Source organism: Phyllobates terribilis, unplaced genomic scaffold (genome assembly GCF_046119375.1).
Source record: "Phyllobates terribilis strain yellow unplaced genomic scaffold, ASM4611937v1 Scaffold_117__1_contigs__length_5270597, whole genome shotgun sequence".
Taxonomy (NCBI): domain Eukaryota; kingdom Metazoa; phylum Chordata; class Amphibia; order Anura; family Dendrobatidae; genus Phyllobates; species Phyllobates terribilis.
This window is the reverse complement of record NW_027362877.1, coordinates 3,098,104-3,115,263: the sequence shown is the minus strand read 5'-3', so window position 1 is coordinate 3,115,263 and position 17,160 is coordinate 3,098,104. Positions and strand designations below refer to the sequence as shown.

Sequence of the window (17,160 nt, the reverse complement as noted above, 5' to 3'; positions counted from 1 at the left end):
GGACTGGTGCCTTTCTTCATTCGCTTGCCTTGTATACGGCTACAGGATGGACTGGTGCCTTTCTTCATTCGCTTGCCTTGTATACGGCTACAGGATGGACTGGTGGCTTTCTTCATTCGCTTGCCTTGTATACGGCTACAGGATAGACTGGTGACTTTCTTCATTCGCTTGCCTTGTATACGGCTACAGGATGGACTGGTGCCTTTCTTCATTCGCTTGCCTTGTATACGGCTACAGGACGGACTGGTGACTTTCTTCATCCAGATTGAATGGATGGATTAATGTTTACTTGTTTAAATGTGTTTGGGGGGTTTTTGTTTCTATAACTTGTTGTCTGGTTCTGCAAATACTAGCGGTCAAGCCGACTAAGTGGAAATACTGTAAAGAGGGTTATAAAAGGGAGGAGAAAGGCGAGATACCTTACAAGTCACCTGTATTCTTCAATCCCTTATAGCTATATATAATGGCTGATAAAGTAAAATTCCTTTCATGGAATGTCAGAGGTCTGGGGGACTCCTTAAAGAGAGCGGCAATCATGGAGTATATCCGGGATCACCTGCCTGCAGTGATGTCATCCTTAAGGCTGCCCGGGTCAGGGGTCTGGGGGACTCCTTAAAGAGAGCGGCTGTCATGGAGTATATCCGGGATCACCTGCCTGCAGTGATGTCATCCTTAAGGCTGCCCGGGTCAGAGGTCTGGGGGACTCCTTAAAGAGAGCGGCAATCATGGAGTATATCCGGGATCACCTGCCTGCAGTGGTGCCATCCTTAAGGCTGCCCGGGTCAGGGGTCTGGGGGACTCCTTAAAGAGAGCGGCTGTCATGGAGCATATCCGGGATCACCTGCCTGCAGTGGTGCCATCCTTAAGGCTGCCCGGGTCTGGGGTCTGGGGGACTCCTTAAAGAGAGCGGCGGTCATGGAGCATATCCGGGATCACCTGTCTGCAGTGGTGCCATCCTTAAGGCTGCCCGGGTCAGAGGTCTGGGGGACTCCTTAAAGAGAGCGGTGGTCATGGAGTATATCCGGGATCACCTGCCTGCAGTGGTGCCATCCTTAAGGCTGCCCGGGTCAGAGGTCTGGGGGACTCCTTAAAGAGAGCGGCAATCATGGAGTATATCCGGGATCACCTGCCTGCAGTGGTGCCATCCTTAAGGCTGCCCGGGTCAGAGGTCTGGGGGACTCCTTAAAGAGAGCGACGGTCATGGAGCATATCCGGGATCACCTGCCTGCAGTGGTGCCATCCTTAAGGCTGCCCGGGTCAGAGGTCTGGGGGACTCCTTAAAGAGAGCGGCGGTCATGGAGCATATCCGGGATCACCTGTCTGCAGTGGTGCCATCCTTATGGCTGCCCGGGTCAGAGATCTGGGGGACTCCTTAAAGAGAGCGGTGGTCATGGAGTATATCCGGGATCACCTGCCTGCAGTGGTGCCATCCTTAAGGCTGCCCGGGTCAGAGGTCTGGGGGACTCCTTAAAGAGAGCGGCAATCATGGAGTATATCCGGGATCACCTGCCTGCAGTGGTGCCATCCTTAAGGCTGCCCGGGTCAGAGGTCTGGGGGACTCCTTAAAGAGAGCGACGGTCATGGAGCATATCCGGGATCACCTGCCTGCAGTGGTGCCATCCTTAAGGCTGCCCGGGTCAGAGGTCTGGGGGACTCCTTAAAGAGAGCGGCGGTCATGGAGTATATCCGGGATCATCTGCCTGCAGTGGTGCCATCCTTAAGGCTGCTCGGGTCAGAGGTCTGGGGGACTCCTTAAAGAGAGCGGCTGTCATGGAGCATATCCGAGATCACCTGCCTGCAGTGGTGCCATCCTTAAGGCTGCCCGGGTCAGAGGTCTGGGGGACTCCTTAAAGAGAGCGGCTGTCATGGAGTATATCTGGGATCACCTGCCTGCAGTGGTGCCATCCTTATGGCTGCCCGGGTCAGAGGTCTGGGGGACTCCTTAAAGAGAGCGGCGGTCATGAAGCATATCCGGGATCACCTGCCTGCAGTGGTGCCATCCTTAAGGCTGCCCGGGTCAGAGGTCTGGCGGACTCCTTAAAGAGAGCGGCGGTCATGGAGGATATCCGGGATCATCTGCCTGCAGTGGTGCCATCCTTAAGGCTGCCCGGGTCAGAGGTCTGGGGGACTCCTTAAAGAGAGCTGCGGTCATGGAGCATATCTGGGATCATCTGCCTGCAGTGGTGCCATCCTTAAGGCTGCCCGGGTCAGAGGTCTGGGGGACTCCTTAAAGAGAGCGGCGGTCATGGAGCATATCCGGGATCATCTGCCTGCAGTGGTGTCTGCAGCAAACGCACTTTGAGAAAAACAGTGTTGTGGGCATGAAATACTCATGGATCGGCCACAGCTTCCACTCTACCTTCTCCACATACTCTAGGGGGGTCAGCATCCTAGTACATAGGACGATCCCTTTTGAATTAATTGATTCCAAGATAGATGGAGAAGGCAGATTTCGGGGATCCACTGTAAAAATATTTACAAAAGAAATTCTACTTGCGGCCGTCTATGTTCCTCCTCCATATAACAACATTAGTCTGAAAAATATTGCTTCACTAATGAATAAGAGACCGGGAGTTCCAGTCCTTTGCATGGGAGATTTCAATAATGGTGTTCATCCATATTGGGATAGACATAAATCAGATACGGCTACAAAAACTGCCCCATAACTAAGTTAGGAGAAATACTATCAGAACTATCATTAGTGGACAAATGGCGTCTCACATATCCGAACACTAGACAGTTTTCTTGCTATTCTAAGACACATAAAACATTATGGCGTATTGATCTGGTATTGGGCACAGAACATATTTCCCCCTTGGTAAGAACAGTGGAATATCTGCCCAGACGCTATCAGGTCATTCACCCTCGCTGACTACTCTCTGTTTGTTACCCAGGCCGCTGGATTCTCTGACTATATCGGCCATGAATCCCTTCTGGCTTCAAATTATAGATATTACACGGATCACATCGACCTTAGAACATTATTATAAGGAAAACGACAAACGAGTGTCGCAAACACATCATGGGATGCCATGAAAGCGGCTTACGAGGAGTCTTAATACAGGCCATTAACAGATCCAAAACTAAGACAAAACAGTTTGGGGAGTTTTTACGGGATAGAGTTAGATCTACAGAAGAGAAATTTGTACTAACCGTGTAAAAGAGGACCTGATGGAGTGGGGAGAGGCACAAGAAGCATATACCACACATATTAGGAAAAAAGCTAAAAACAAACGCATGTTTCACCCAGACACACTTCATCGAGGAGGGGGAGAAGGCAGGAGACTTATTGGCCGTGATGGCAAGAGCCCAGACGGGGAGGGCTTTTATTGGTGCTGAAGGACTGGGAAGGAGCGGTAGTAAACCAGACTGACCAGATCTCAAACACTCTGCTAGAATTTTATAAAGATCTATATACACCCAAACTGCAATTTAATAGAGAACAAATCTTATCTTACTTGAGGTAAATCAAACTACCGACATTCAGCGGTAAAGATGAAGAATTATTAAACAGATCACTACAGCTGGAGGAGGTACAAATGGCAGTAGCCTCTATGGCTAATAACAAATCGCCAGGACTAGACGGGCTTCCCACAGAAATATATAAGAAATTTTGAGATATTCTACTTCCCCACTTACTGGCTACCTGCGGAGACGGTGAGGGGGTAAAACCCTACCCCATTCAATGCTAGAGGCGGTGATAGTAGTCATACCTAAGCCAGGTAAAGACCCTTTAATCCCTGACTCATACAGACCCATATCTTTATTGTCAGCTGACGTTAAAATCATTGCGAAGGTTCTGGCGTCTAGATTGAATATAATAATTTCTAGAGTAATTCATACCAACCAGTCAGGCTTCATGCCGGCTAGATCCACAGCTGTTAATATCCAGAGATTGTTTCTTAATCTTCAATTGCCGGAGGATGGTGATGGGGACAGGGCTGTATGTTCTCTGGACGCCACTAAAGCCCCCGTCTCACATAGCGAGATTGCTGCAGTGTCACGGTTTTGGTGACGCAACAGCGACCTCACCAGCGATGTCGCTATATGTGAGACTTTGCAGCGATCAGGCCCCTGCTGTGAGGTCGCTGATCGCTGCAAAGTGTCCTGGACCATTTTTTGGTCGTTATCCTCCCGCTGGTCAGCACACATCACTGTGTGTGACCAGCGGGAGCAGCGATCAGGCTGGTAACCATGATAAACATCGGGTTACTAGGGGCACACGCGCACCTAGTAACCCGTTGTTTATCATGGTTACGAGCCTGCTAAAGTGAGCGGTAACCTCCCGCTCACCGTAGCACAGTGGTAACCATGATAAACAATGGGTTACTAGGTGCGCGTGTGCCCCTAGTAACCCAATGTTTATCATGGTTACCAGCCTGCCTCTACCTCAGCAGGCTCTAACTATTTTCCACGATGTCGCTGCTCCCCTGATCGTTGGTGAGCCTGCCTGTTTGACAGCTCACCAGCGACCACATAGCGACGCAGCAACGATCCCTGACAGGTTGTATCGTTGTCGGGATCGTTGCAGCGTCGCTAAGTGTGACGGGGCCTTAAGGCTTTCGATTCTGTTGAGTGGGAATATTTATGGGCGATGTTGGAGAAGTTTGGTATAGCACATAGTTTTATTTCATGGGTTAGATTGCTGTATGGTAAGCCGGTGGCTAGAATACAGGTAAATGGACACCTCTCCCCGGCTTTTGGACTGAGTAGAGGTACGAGGCCGGGGTGCCCATTGTCCCCCCTGCTCTTTGCACTGGCCATTGAACCCCTGGCATCTGATATCAGGGAACTTCCAGGAATAGTTGGGTTTCGTAGAGGGATCAGTGAAGAGAAGGTCGCTTTATACGCTGATGACACCTTATTATTTCTGGCTAAAACTTCTGAGTCCCTTCCTATAGCAATGGAAACGATAGAAACATTTGGAAAATACTCTGGTCTGAAGATCAACTGGAGCAAATCAGTCATACTTCCATTGGACAATACAGATGAGAATGCTTCCCACTACATTAACTCGGGTTCACAATTGGTGTCGGAGTTTAAATATTTAGGCATCAATATATCGGCAAAAATAAATGATTATGAGAAGTTGAACCTTGACCCAGTCTTGATTAAATTTAGAGGTAAACGAGGCGCCTGGTCTAAGTTACCGTTGTCGGTGGTGGGCCGTGCTAACCTGGTCACACTGATCCAGATGCCACAACTGCTGTATGTTCTACACAACTCCCCAATATGGATAAATCAGAGGCTTTTCTTTAAAGTCGGTCAGGAGTTTAGAAAATTAATATGGGGCAAACAGACTCCGAGAATTAAACTGAAAACATTGCAAAGAAACTAAACAATGGGAGGGCTTGCAGTTCCTAACCCATGGGTGTATTATCCGGCATCTCAGCTTCAACCTATCCGGGGATGGGACGACCCTGGGGGAGGGGGGGCTCAGCGTATGTGGAGATGGGACGACCCTGGGGGAGGGGGGGGCTCAGCGTATGTGGAGATGGGACGACCCTGGGGGAGGGTAGCTCAGCGTATGTGGAGATGGGACGACCCTGGGGGAGGGGGGGCTCAGCATATGTGGGGATGGGACGACCCTGGGGGAGGGGGGGCTCAGCATATGTGGGGATGGGATAACCCTGGGGGATGGGGAGCTCAGCGTATGTGGGGATGGGATGACCCTGGGGGAGGGGAGCTCAGCGTATGTGGAGATGGGATGACCCTGGGGGAGGGGAGCTCAGCATATGTGGGGATGGGATAACCCTGTGGGAGGGGGGAGCTCAGCGCATGTGGAGATGGGACGACCCTGGGGGAGGGGGAGCTCAGCGTATGTGGGGATGGGACGACCCTGGCGGAGGGGAGCTCAGCATATGTGGAGATGGGACGACCCTGGGGGAGGGGGAGCTCAGTTTATGTGGGGATGGGATGACCCTGGGGGAGGGGGGGGCTCAGCGTATGTGGGGATGGGACGACCCTGGGGGAGGGGGAGCTCAGCGTATGTGGGAATGGGATGACCCTGGGGGAGGGGGAGCTCAGCGTATGTGGGGATGGGACGACCCTGGGGGAGGGGAGCTCAGCGTATGTGGGGATGGGACGACCCTGGGGGAGGGGGGGGCTCAGCGTATGTGGGGATGGGATGACCCTGGGGGAGGGGGAGCTCAGTGTATGTGGAGATGGACGACCGTGGGGGAGGGGGGGCTCAGCGTATGTGGGGATGGGATGACCCTGGGGGAGGGGGAGCTCAGTGTATGTGGAGATGGGACGACCGTGGGGGAGGGGGGGCTCAGCGTATGTGGGGATGGGATGACCCTGGGGGAGGGGGAGCTCAGTGTATGTGGAGATGGGACGACCGTGGGGGAGGGGGAGCTCAGTCTATGTGGAGATGGGACGACCGTGGGGGAGGAGGGGCTCAGCGTATGTGGAGATGGGATGACCGTGTGGGAGGGGGAGCTCAGTGTATGTGGAGATGGGACGACCCTGGGGGAGGGGGGGGCTCAGCTTATGTGGGGATGGGATGACCCTGGGGGAGGGGGGGCTCAGCTTATGTGGGGATGGGACGACCCTGGGGGAGGGGGAGGGGGAGCTCAGCGTATGTGGAGATGGGACGACCCTGTGGGAGGGGGAGCTCAGCGCATGTGGAGATGGGACGACCCTGGGGGAGGGGGAGCTCAGCGTATGTGGGGACGGGACGACCCTGGGGGAGGGGGGGCTCAGCGTATGTGGGGACGGGACGACCCTGGGGGAGGGGGGGCTCAGCGTATGTGGGGACGGGACGACCCTAGGGGAGGGCGACCTCAGCGTATGTGGGGATTGGACGACCCTGGGGGAGGGGGAGCTCAGCGTATGTGGAGATGGGACGACCGTGGGGGAGGGGGAGCTCAGTGTATGTGGGGATGGGACGACTCTGGGGGAGGGGAGCTCAGTGTATGTGGGGATGGGATGACCCTGGGGGAGGGAGAGCTCAGCGTATGTGGGGATGGGATGACCCTGGGGGAGGGGGAGCTCAGCGTATGTGGAGATGGGACGACCCTGGGGGAGAGGAGCTCAGCGTACGTGGGGATGGGACGACCCTGGGGGAGAGGAGCTCAGCATATGTGGGGATGGGACGACCCTGGGGGAGGGGGGGCTCAGCGTATGTGGGGATGGGATGACCCTGGGGGGGGGGGCTCAGCGTATGTGGGGATGGGACGACCCTGGGGGAGGGGGGCTCAGCGTATGTTGCTACAGCATTATTTCCAATCAGACAAACTCTATGAGGTATTGGAGGCGCATAAGTTTGGGACACTTGGAGGCAAAATACCGACTATGCTGTTATGTCACAAACTTTGGGGGACGGTGAAAGAATTACAAGGAACAGAAGGTGTTTCACAATTTTCTTCATTATGGAACACTCCATGGCTTCCAAATCTACAGCAAGTGGTGGGATTTAACTCCTGGAGCTCCGAGGGTTTAAACAGACTTAATCAATCAAGTGCTGATAGGTGATGTGATTAAGGAATTCTCACAGCTACACAATGAATATGAGTTATCTCACTCTGAATTCTATAGATACTTACAATTTAGGCGCGCATATCGGGGGGAAGGCATTGTTCTGGAAGGAGGGGTACCCCGAAACTCAATAATACAGAGAATAGCTAATCTACACAGTTCTCGTGGACTGATCTCATTACTTTATAACATTATATTGACAAACCAGCCGACGCGATCAAAAGAGAAATGGGAGAGTGTAATGGGACCATAGAGGAAAATCACTGGTCAGATCTACTGGAAAGAGTTCCACAATTGTCTGTAAGAGAATCCCATAGACTGTCCCATATATATGTGATACACCGGGTATACAGGACACCTCAATTCTTATTTAACATCGGATTTCGTTCAAGTCCCCACTGTCCTAGATGCAAAACTACCATAGCAGAGCTGCTTCATATGATGTGGAACGGTCCTAACCTGGTGTCCTTCTGGAAGAGTGTTGTAGCAATGATTAACAGGGTTTATTCAGTTGACGTAGAGCTTTCACCATTACTATGTATACTGGGATATGTTGAAGATCTGACTATTGAGGAGTTCGGCAAAATTGCGGCGGCACGTATGTTATATATGGCAAGAAAATTGATAGCAGATGAGGAGCTCATGATATCAGAATGATAAAGGTAACTGGCTGGTAAATTTGGAAAAGGCATATACCTAAAAGGAGATGCTGTCTGTAAATGTGACAAGATCTGGGGTCTATGGATTGACGGCTCTGGTCTGACATCTAGAGACCTGAGGGGCTTTCGCTTGCTTTGAGTTACGATTATTCGATGCCTCAAATGAAACTTCTTTGAAAATTAATATAAATGTTATTATCACTTCCACCGGTTATATGTAATTGGACGGAGTATTGTTACTATCTTCAGATGTTTCTTCATCTAATTCTGCTGGTTTTGCGGAGCCGATGTCGGTGCATCTTACATTCCATTGATAATGACAAACCGGTGCTGATGTATCAGACGGTTAGGCGCGTCCACAGACGTCATCACCGAGAAGAAACCCGCATGGATTCCGGAACAGTGTGTCAGCGCAGCCTGAATGCTCTCAACGAGCTGCAGACTGGCATCTAAACATTTAATGTCTCCACATAATAGACAGATCTCATCTTTACGTGTTATGGGTATAGAAGGAGTTATTACATCTACCCGGGGCGGCGATCGTATGAGACGACTGTGCACCACAGAAGCCTTCTGGAGTTACAGTTTGGGCTCGTGTGTTCCCCGGTCTGAACCTGCGCAGAGAGGTAATGCTTCACTACTCAATAATCCAGAGAGGTAATGCTTCACTGCTCAATAATCCAGAGAGGTAATGCTTCACTGCTCAATAACCCAGAGAGGTAATGCTTCACTACTCAATAATCCAGAGAGGTAATGCTTCACTGCTCAATAACCCAGAGAGGTAATGCTTCACTACTCAATAATCCAGAGAGGTAATGCTTCACTACTCAATAATCCAGAGAGGTAATGCTTCACTACTCAATAATCCAGAGAGGTAATGCCTCACTACTCAATAATCCAGAGAGGTAATGCTTCACTGCTCAATAATCCAGAGAGGTAATGCTTCACTGCTCAATAATCCAGAGAGGTAATGCTTCACTGCTCAATAATCCAGAGAGGTAATGCTTCACTGCTCAATAATCCAGAGAGGTAATGCTTCACTGCTCAATAATCCAGAGAGGTAATGCTTCACTACTCAATAATCCAGAGAGGTAATGCTTCACTACTCAATAATCCAGAGAGGTAATGCTTCACTACTCAATAATCCAGAGAGGTAATGCTTCACTACTCAATAATCCAGAGAGGTCATGCTTCACCACTAAATAATCCAGAGAGGTAATGCTTCACTACTCAATAATCCAGAGAGGTAATGCTTCACTACTCAATAATCCAGAGAGGTAATGCTTCACTACTCAATAATCCAGAGAGGTAATGCTTCACTACTCAATAATCCAGAGAGGTAATGCTTCACTGCTCAATAATCCAGAGAGGTAATGCTTCACTACTCAATAATCCAGAGAGGTAATGCTTCACTACTCAATAATCCAGAGAGGTAATGCTTCACTACTCAATAATCCAGAGAGGTAATGCTTCACTACTCAATAATCCAGAGAGGTAATGCTTCACTGCTCAATAATCCAGAGAGGTAATGCTTCACTGCTCAATAATCCAGAGAGGTAATGCTTCACTACTCAATAATCCAGAGAGGTAATGCTTCACTACTCAATAATCCAGAGAGGTAATACTTCACTGCTCAATAATCCAGAGAGGTAATGCTTCACTACTCAATAATCCAGAGAGGTATGCATCTCTCCTCTTTATGTTTCTCCTTAGATGGGGTTTTGGATGTTTTTTTATACTCATTCCCATTTTTCATTGTATATTTGTATTTGCACTTATTCTCTATGTGCCGCTGCATAATTGTGTTTTCTTCTGGCAGCGATGTTGGTTCATAATTTGATAATGGCAAGCACGGTGGCTCAGTGGTTAGCACTGCACGATGGCTCAGTGGTTAGCACTGCACGGTGGCTCACTGGTTAGCGCTGCCCGGTGGCTCAGTGGTTAGCGCTACCCGGTGGCTCAGTGGTTAGCACTGCCCGGTGGCTCAGTGGTTAGCACTGCACGGTGGCTCAGTGGTTAGCACTGCACAGTGGTTAGCACTGCACGGTGGCTCAGTGGTTTGGGCTCGTGTGTTCAATTGTGTGTACAATTTGGGCTCGTGTGTTCCACGGTCTGAACCTGCACAGAGAGGTAATGCTTCAATACTCAATAATCCAGAGAGGTAATGCTTCACTGCTCAATAATCCAGAGAGGTAATGCTTCACTGCTCAATAATCCAGAGAGGTAATGCTTCACTGCTCAATAATCCAGAGAGGTAATGCTTCACTGCTCAATAATCCAGAGAGGTAATGCTTCACTACTCAATAATCCAGAGAGGTAATGCTTCACTACTCAATAATCCAGAGAGGTAATGCTTCACTGCTCAATAATCCAGAGAGGTATGCATCTCTCCTCTTTATGTTTCTCCTTAGATGGGGTTTTTGGATGTTTTTTTATACTAATTCCCATTTTTAATTGTATATTTGTTTTTCACTTTTTGTATTTACACTTATTCTCAGTGGCTAGCACTGTATGGTGGCTCAGTGGTTAGCACTGCATGGTGGCTCAGTGGATAGCACTGTACAGTGGCTCAGTGGTTAGCACTGCACGGTGGCTCAGTGGTTAGCACTATATGGTGGCTCAGTGGTTAGCACTGCACGGTGGCTCAGTGGTTAGCACTATATGGTGGCTCAGTGGTTAGCACTGCACGGTGCCTCAGTGGTTAGCACTGCAGCCCTACAGCACTGGGGTCCTGGGTTCAAATCCCACCAAGGACAACATCTGCAAGGAGTTTGTATGTTCTCCCCGTGTTTGTGTGGGTTGCCTCCGGGTTCTCCGGTTTCCTCCCACACTCCAAAGACACACTGATAGGGAATTTAGATTGTGCGCCCCAATGGGGACAGTGCCCATAATGTCTGGAAAGCGCTGTGGAATTAGTAGTGCTATATAAGTGAGTAAAATAAATAAAAAATGTGACCTAATTATTTCACTTGTCTGCAATTTTTTTAGATCCTTCAGGATGTGCTGACACACTGTTCCCGAATCCATGCTGATTTCTTTTCAGTGATGAGGTCTGTGGACGCGCCTAACCGTCTGATTAAATCACACACTGTTCCAGAAGCTGTGACAAAGAACGCCAGATCGTTAAAAACGCGTAGCACTGTCCACCTACCCCCCATACCCTTTCCTCATGGGTGTAATTTTTAACATGGACTAATTTAAAGCATCTTTTTCCTTGGATCTGGATACCACATCTTCTGTGACGTCATTACTGAGGCCGGAGCTCCACTGCTCCTGGATGTACGGCCGCCTTTGTAATTAGTCAATCTCATTTGTATATGATACTGAAATATTAAAAAGTAATTGTTAATTGTGTGGACACTTTTCTACACTGAGGGCAGGATAGGAAGCTTGAGAGAGTGAAATGACACTGGTGGTACATTAAGGGGGTAAATCCTGATGACAGGTTCCCTTTAAGAACTGTCTAATCTCTGCCACCCCTGATTTGTGCCAATGTCCCCAATTTATAAGTGTTATTCACTTTACCTGTCATTGTGTTAATGTTATGGCATGTAGTTGCCCTCCTTATTACCGGTACTTTCACTGACGAGGGTTTTGTTTGTGAGATCCATAAAATACATTGAGAAATCCATTTTGTGTTGAAGAAAAAAAATCACATCTAATCTATCTTTCATCCTATAGGAAATCCTGAGAATAACGGTTTATCACTAAATTGTAAAAAAGAAGATATCAGGAAGCACTCTAATGGAGAAAACCTCTTAACCCTTCCTGCACCTCCTGGACTTCACAGCACTTCACCTTCTTATAATCCTCCTAATCATGAGGAACCCTCTCCTGAGCAATCTCACATTGTTACCGAAAGTTCAGGTGACACAGTGGATATAAGACTTCAGTGTGACAAGCAATTTACTAAAAGCTCAGATTCTTTAACACAGAGAAGGCACAAAAGAGAGAAGCCATACTCCTGTTCAGAATGTGGTAAATGCTTTACATATAAATCAAAATATGTTATACATGAGAGAATTCACACAGGAGAGAAGCCATTTTCATGTTCAGAATGTGATAAATCCTACACAGATAAAGGGAATCTTATTACACATCAGAGAATTCATACAGGAGAGAAGTCGTATTCATGTTTAGAATGTGGGAATGCTTTACATATAAAAGGAGTCTTATTAGACATCAGAAAACTCACACAGTTGAGAATCCATATTCATGTTCAGAATGTGGGAAATGCTTTACAGATGAAGGGAATCTTATTAGACATCAGAGAATTCACACAGGAGAGAAGCCGTATTCATGTTCACTATGTGGGAAGTCCTTCACAGGTAAAGGGCATCTTAGTAGACATCAGAGCATTCATACTGGAAAGAAGCCATATTCATGTTCAGAATGTGAGAAATGCTTTAGAGATAAATCAGATCTTGTTAAACATCAGAGAATTCACACCGGGGAGAAACCGTATTCATGTTCATTTTGTGAGAAATGCTTTGCAAAAAAATCAAGTCTTTTGGAACATGAGAGAAGTCACACAGGAGAAACCCCATTTTCATGTTCAGAATGTGGGAAATCTTTTTTATATAAATCAAATCTAGCCACACATGAGAGAATTCATACAGGAGAGAAGCCATTTGCATGTTCAGAATGTGAGAAATGTTTTGGAAGTAAATCAGAGCTTGTTAAACATCAAAAAATTCACACAGGAGAAAAACCTTTTTCATGTTTACAATGTGGAAGATGCTTTGCTGATAAATCACAACTTGTTACACATCAGAGAACTCACACAGGAGAGAAGCCGTATTCATGTTCATTCTGTGAAAAATGCTTTACAAAAAAATCAACTCTTGTGCAACATGAGAGAAGTCACACAGGAGAGAAGCCATATTCATGTTCAGAATGTGGGAAATCTTTTATATATAAATCACACATTGTTGCACATGAGAAAATTCATACAGGAGAAAAATCATTTTCCTGTTCAGAATGTGGTAAATGTTGTAGAAGTAAATCAGACCTTGTTAAACATCAAAGAATTCACACAGGGGAAAAACCTTTTTCATGTTTACAATGTGGAAGGTGCTTTACAGATAAATCTCAACTTGTTACACATCAGAGAACTCACACAGGAGAGAAGTCATATTCATGTTCACTATGTGAGAAGTCCTTTGCAGTTAAAGGAAGTCTTATTAGACATCAGAGAATTCACACAGGAGAGAAGCCGTATTCATGTTCAGAATGTGGGAAATGTTTTAGAAAAAAATCAAATCTTGTTGAACATCAAAGAATTCACACCGGGGAGAAACTGTTTTCTTGTTTGCAATGTGGGAAAAGCTTTAGAAATAAATCAAAACTTCTTATACATCAGAGACTTCACACAGGAGAGAAGCCGTATTCATGTTCACTGTGAGAAATGCTTTACAAAAAAATCAAGTCTTGTGAGCCACGAGAGAAGTCACACAGGAGAGAAGCCGTATTCATGTCCACAATGTGGGAAATCTTTTATACATAAATCATATCTTTTAAAACATGAGAGAAGTCATACAATTGTAATTATGTTCACTGTTTCATAAATTTAATAAACATTGCTCAGCATAAATAAGTACACCCCCTTTGATAAGTAAGATTTTATTTAATATCTTACTGAATAAATTTCTAAAATTTTGCCAGCACTGAATTTCATAGAACATTTTTTTGTAATCAAAACATGAAAGTAAGGGTAATAATATAACTCTCATTACAAAATCTTCAGTTTTACTCAATATAGTTGATGCAAAAATGAGTACACCCCACATCAAAAGCTACTACATCTAGAATTTTGTATGGCCTCCATGATTTTTAAGCACAGCACCAAGTCTTCTAGGCCTTGGTGACATAATACAACATCTATCTTTTTTCTCTCTTTCAATAACGAGCTCTTAGAGCCTGGATGCTGGATGGAGTGATGACAACTTGTCTCTTCAGAATTCCCCATAGGTGCTTGGTTGGGTTCAGATCAGGAGACACTTGGCCACTGAATCACTGTCACCCTGTTCTTCAGAAATGCAACAGTTGCCTTAGATGTGTGTTTTGGATCATTGTCATGTTGGAGAAGTGCAGGTCTACCAAGGGCACGGAGTGATGGCAGCATCTTTTCTTCCACTATAGAGTAACGCTGCTGCCGACGCCTTTGCATGGTGTCTTCTTCTCCCTCCATGCAAAGACGCTTCTTGACCGCTGCGGCTGTGGGTGTGGTTCCTGGCGCTCTCCTTGTCCTCTGTTCTTGTGAATGCGTTGCAACTCCTGGCGCTGTCTAGTATGCGCGTGTTTCCCTGTTCTTAAGGGGCAGTGCGCGCCTTTTGCTAAATGCATTTAGCATAAATAGTACACCTGAAAGATGGGTCCCAACCAATAGCTGGGAGGCATCTTGTATAAAAGACTCACTCTCCCCTTAGCAAGGTGTACAGCTAGTGACTTGTGAGGTCCCCTGGTCTTGGGGTGACCAGGGTCCTGAGTCCGTAAACCACTGGTCCCACTGTGGCCAGAGTCCTGTACCCGAATCCCTGGTCCTAGAGTGGCCCGGGCCTAAAACCTCGTCCCCTGGTCCTGGAGCAGCCAGTGCCTGAACCCTCATCCCCTGGTTCTGGAGTGGCCGGTGCTTGTACCATCGTTCCTTGGTCCTGGAGAGATCAATGCCTGTACCCTTGTCCCCTGATCCTGGAGTGACCAGTGCCCGAACCCTCATCCCCTGGTTCTGGAGAGGCCAGTGCCAGTACAGTCATCCCCTGGTCCTGGAGAGGCCAGTGTCTGTACCCTTGTCCCCTGGTCCTGTAGCGGCCAGTGCCTGAACCCTTATCGCCTGGTTCCAGAGCGGCCAGTGCCTGTACCCTCGTCGCTTGGTCCCGGAGCAGCCAGTGCCTGAACCCTTGTCAAATGGTCCTGGTTCGGCCAGAGCCCTGAACATTTTCCCCTGGTCTTAGTGTGGCCATTCCTGTTCCTGAAGTCACCTGGTCACAGTGCGTCCAGTGTCTGAACATTCCCCTAAGTCTCTGTGTCAGTGATCCTGGACTGTATTTACTGAGTCTGAATGGAGCCGTAATCAGTGTCAGCTAACCTGACCTCTGGGCTCAGCAGCTACTGCCGGACACCACCCTGGAGTTGTACTTGGCAGCTACCTGCCGCACAAGCCTGACCTCACCACTAGAGGCTCCAGTGAACACCAAAGTAGCTGCTTAGTTATGCCCCTCCAGGGTTGGCCCGGTGGATCCAGAAATCCACTTGCGCCACAAGTGGGCGTAACAAAGCAGAACATCTGTGTATTCATGACGTCATCAATGACCTGTAGCTCCCCGACACCAGCAGCGCTCATGCAGCCGCACATGAGGACACGGCCACCACCAGGTCTCTCTGTAGACACCATGCATTCTCATTGTATTCCTCACCTTTGAGACAGTTTTGAAGCCATCAGTTCCAAACACATTTATTTTGGTCTCATCACTCCAGAGTATAAAGTCCCAGGAGTCTTCATATGTTTCCGCATGTGTCCTGGCAGATTGTAGGGCGGCTTTTTTGTGCATGGGATTTAGGAGAGGCTTTCTATGTGGACAACACCCATGTCTGCCATTCCTCTATAGAAAAATATGTCTGCTTTCAGCTCACCTCTCAGTGATTGGTGAGATCCGTGGGAAGTGCTCGGAGGGAAAATCACGGTTGGGAAGGAATGGACGGGATTTATTAAGTTACTGATAATCCAGCACCTGTTTTCCAGTGTGAATAAAAACAAAAACTTATATTGAAACATACAAATTAAAATCATAGAAACATTAAAAAGCAATGTGCACACTGTGCGTTTTTGATGTGTTTTCGCTGCGTTTTTTCCGCTCGGAAATGCACCAAAAACGCTAGGTAATCCGTGTGCCAGCTAATGCAATGACAATCCTGAAGTGCTGTGCACATGAGCAGGAATTATCTTGACAGGATTGTCATTGCGTTTAAATCTGGAGCATGTCAATTCTTTGTGCGTTTCTGCAGCGTTTTTCACCCATAGACTTGAATTGAGTCAATCAAATCTGCAACAAAAAATTCAGGTATAAATATATCTGCGGATTTGCTGCGGATGTTTGCTGCATATTGGACTGACTCAATTCAAGTCAATGAGTCAAAAACGCTGCAAAACCGCACAAAGAATGGACCACTCCTCCTATCATCCGATGGCCGATCCCGCTGATAACAGTGGGAGCAGGCGCAGCTGAGGGGAGACCGGGACTGTGCGTGGGGAGCAGCGACCATTCACTCTCCTTAATATTGCGCACACTGTACCCGCAGCACGGCTCCTGCTGCCGCTTTGTGGTCTGTGTGCCGCTATTAAAGACCATGAATATTCACTACAACCCATGGGAATATTTTTTTACTGTGCATACAGCTGAATTTCACCCACCAAAAAAATGACAAAGTGGGCTACTATAGCTTGCACTGTCACATTAGCAAATGAAAAAAAAAAGTTTTGTGCTCTGCTGAGTCTGCATATAGCTGAATTTCAACCCCACAAAATCAATAGGTGGGCTGCAAGGGCTTGCTAGCTTTATCACATTAGCTAGTGAAAAAATAGATTGAAGGGATACTGGTGCATACAGCACAATACAAGCCGTGCACAACGCTGTTCTGTGGCACGGGCCCTGCTGATTCTGTCTGAATCTCAGTAATTGCACAATAAAAATAAAAATGTGCTGCAAGGTCGATTTCACAGGTACACAGCAGAGGACTTATCCACACTATCTGACTTCCAAACAAGCGCCCATCTATCTAGCTAATATCTCTCATTTGGAGCGTCTATCACCGGCAGTGTGACATGCATAAAATGGCGCTGAGGGAACATGACCGCTCATTATATAGAGAGGACATGTGATTTCAGCAGCCAATGGCAGAAGCCCTTGTGTCTAGACAGTGTGGATGCTTCCTGCGTTCTGATTGGCTAGCCGCGCTTTCCTCTTAAAAGTTACAGGAAAAAAAAAATTACAAGTGTGCCGCTGATCTGACCTGTTCTGAGCTC

The 17,160-nt window shown here is 47.6% G+C and overlaps 1 pseudogene; it reads left to right on the top strand.

The window, feature by feature from the left end:
* Positions 1-13,695, top strand: part of LOC141201509 (uncharacterized) — a 68,866-nt pseudogene extending 55,171 nt beyond the window's left edge.
* The last annotated feature ends 3,465 nt before the right edge of the window (positions 13,696-17,160 follow it).